We start from the raw sequence: 2,571 nt of genomic DNA, 5'->3' as shown, positions 1-2,571 counted from the left end.
CGCTGGTAGAGCTTTCTAAAAAAAGTGATGCAAGAGCATATTCTCTTATCTAAGCTTCCTCCCTTCTTGCTCCCCCAACGTAGATGGTTCAGCCACACCCGGTGCCACGAAATGATTGAGAACTAGGACGGGTCGAAATGCATTTTATTCTTACTATTAAAAAAGTATTGCCCCTGCCCTACCCAAACCCTCTCCCTTGCCCGCACCCTTTCCCGCCCAAAGCGTTCAGTGCCGCATTCATGCGTTCATCCGTCATCATATCCTTCCACAAAGCCCAACACGTTGAGCAAGTCAAAATAATGTATTAATCTCAAATTGGGGATCTCAATTGATTGATAGAGCTTCCATGCCTAGAGAGCTTAGTGAATTAAAGGATAATGTCACTAACACGAATAATTTGCTTGGTTCGAGTAGGGAAGTGCAAACAAATTAGGCACTGCTTGTCCTAGTGTTTTTTAGAGAAGGAGGATCACCCCCGGACTCTGCATCTGAGTGATGCATGCAACCATTTTATTAATTATTCACAAAATACCTTACAAAGAAATACAACAGTAAGTCTGAAGTCACCGTCTAGGCGACAACTGTCGCTACTCCTATCCAACTGATGAAGGGATACTGATAGTCTGGGCCTAATACCACGAACCTCGCAGCCAAACCTAACATCTAAGACCTGAGGCCCCAACCAAGCCACATGCCAGGTATAGGGCACACACCGATCCGGCGCGCTCAGAGGCCGCCGCCACCAACTGCCACTACTCCATCTTCAGAGTTGTACTGACGCATCATCATTGCCCGGTCTAACTGTCGTCGACGCCACCACGGCGCCCAACGGCACCACCACCACTGCTTGTCCTAGTGTAGCTACGAACTTGATTAAAAACATAATTTGGTGGTTGAACTTACGTGCTGCTGCGGGCAGAGGGGGAGGAGTACATATCTGATGGAAACCATATATTCAGTGGAAGCATGGAAACTTGATCCCGTGCCGTTGGATAAGGAGTGTATATTGTGAGATGAAAAGATGGACGAATTGCAAAAGGACCCCCGTAATCTTCCTGTACCTGGTACAACATCCCTGATGGAAGATGAGCCATCCCGTGCCTTTCTCCTTGGAGCGAAGACAGAAAGAGAAGAACAAGAACAAGGAAGTGCAGCAAACATGATGACGGTACATTCCTCTGGACTTAATTTTGAGAATAGTTCTAAAATTTTGCTTGCTAATAAATACAACATGCACTTGATATATCTATATTCATATATTAAAATTAAAAATTAGGTATAAATTCTTGCGAGTTTTCCTACTGCTTGACCAATTAATTTTTTTTTTGTTTCAGGTTGCCTGTTGGCCCTACCGACCTCTGCAAGTTTTTAGGACTATTAGTATTGCATTAGTATGTTCTTGGCTAGTGTAGTGGAGCTATTAGCTATTGGCGCCGGACTTCTTCAAGTTGTTAGCTAGTGTACTGGAGGTATTATCTGTTGGGGTCAGGCATCCGCAAGTTGTTAGCTAGTGTACTGGAGCTATGTGCTCAATGACTGATGTATAAAGGTGTAGATTTGCCATCACTGTTAATGATGCATCTATTTTGCAACCGTGTATTGGAGTGTGGCATTATTTAAGTGACTGAATCACATTCTTGCTGCATAATCACACTATGTGCAACTGTGCTGTTTTGCTTTACTTAAATATATTCTAGGAATTTTTTTCAATTGCTAGAAATGTGCTACGTGAGGTGCAGGAGTTCTTCAACTGGGTAATGGTTTTGGTTGTGGTTTCGTCATTAATCTGGGCAATGGTTTTAGCTGTTGTATTTTACTATTTGTTCTACTTAAATTTACAAGGAATTGGGTAGTACCCATCATTCAATTTTTGTCTTCGTTTAGTTTCACGCAATCAACACAAATAGGTGGAGACTTGTGATGAAGCCCCACATGTGACGAGGTAGCTAGCTGTAATACTTGTATGTGTCAGGGGGTCATGTGCAGAACAACATTGCTGGGGCGGGCGTTTTTCTGCAAAACTGCATGTAGCAGTTATGGATGGATCTAAACCATACATACAAGATCCAACAGCCTGTGGTAAAGTTTCCAACCTTTCACTGAAGGTGTGGTTTTCACCTGATATTGTCTCGAGGGGGATGGGGGCCTCCCATGTCAAGAGGAAGCCATCGTTGATGAGCTGCTCATAGTCGCTTACGTTCGTCTTGCCTGACGATGAGGCTAGTACCGGCACAACGGTTGCATCGCAGCCCTCCATGGCGTAGCTAGCGTAGTTCCCGATCCGGTCGTGATGCACTCCTACGCGGACAAACACCTCCCACTCGTTCCTGCACCTCAGTCTTGTCTGCACCAGGCCTCTATCCCGGCATGCAGCAGCCACCGCGCTTTCCTCTGTGCAATTGTACAAGATGAGATTCAAGTTGCCGAGGTCGATCTTGAACTGAGTGTCTAGTTTGGAGGAGGTGTTCCCAATCTTTATGCCGCAACCGCTGGAGGCTTCCAATAGTTTCTGCTTCCCTTCATCAACGACTCGCAAGCTGCGTTCCTCGTAAGAGATACTGTTGGTTGCAA

General features: G+C 45.2%; 1 pseudogene; it reads right to left on the bottom strand.

The window, feature by feature from the left end:
* The window catches only part of LOC119279209, an 87,144-nt pseudogene extending 84,887 nt beyond the window's left edge, over positions 1-2,257 (bottom strand).
* Between the last annotated feature and the right edge of the window lie 314 nt (positions 2,258-2,571).

This window comes from Triticum dicoccoides, chromosome 3B, assembly GCF_002162155.2.
Source record: "Triticum dicoccoides isolate Atlit2015 ecotype Zavitan chromosome 3B, WEW_v2.0, whole genome shotgun sequence".
Classification (NCBI taxonomy): Eukaryota; Viridiplantae; Streptophyta; class Magnoliopsida; order Poales; family Poaceae; genus Triticum; species Triticum dicoccoides.
Note: the sequence above shows the minus strand (reverse complement) of the source record. Positions and strands in the feature narration are given on the sequence as shown.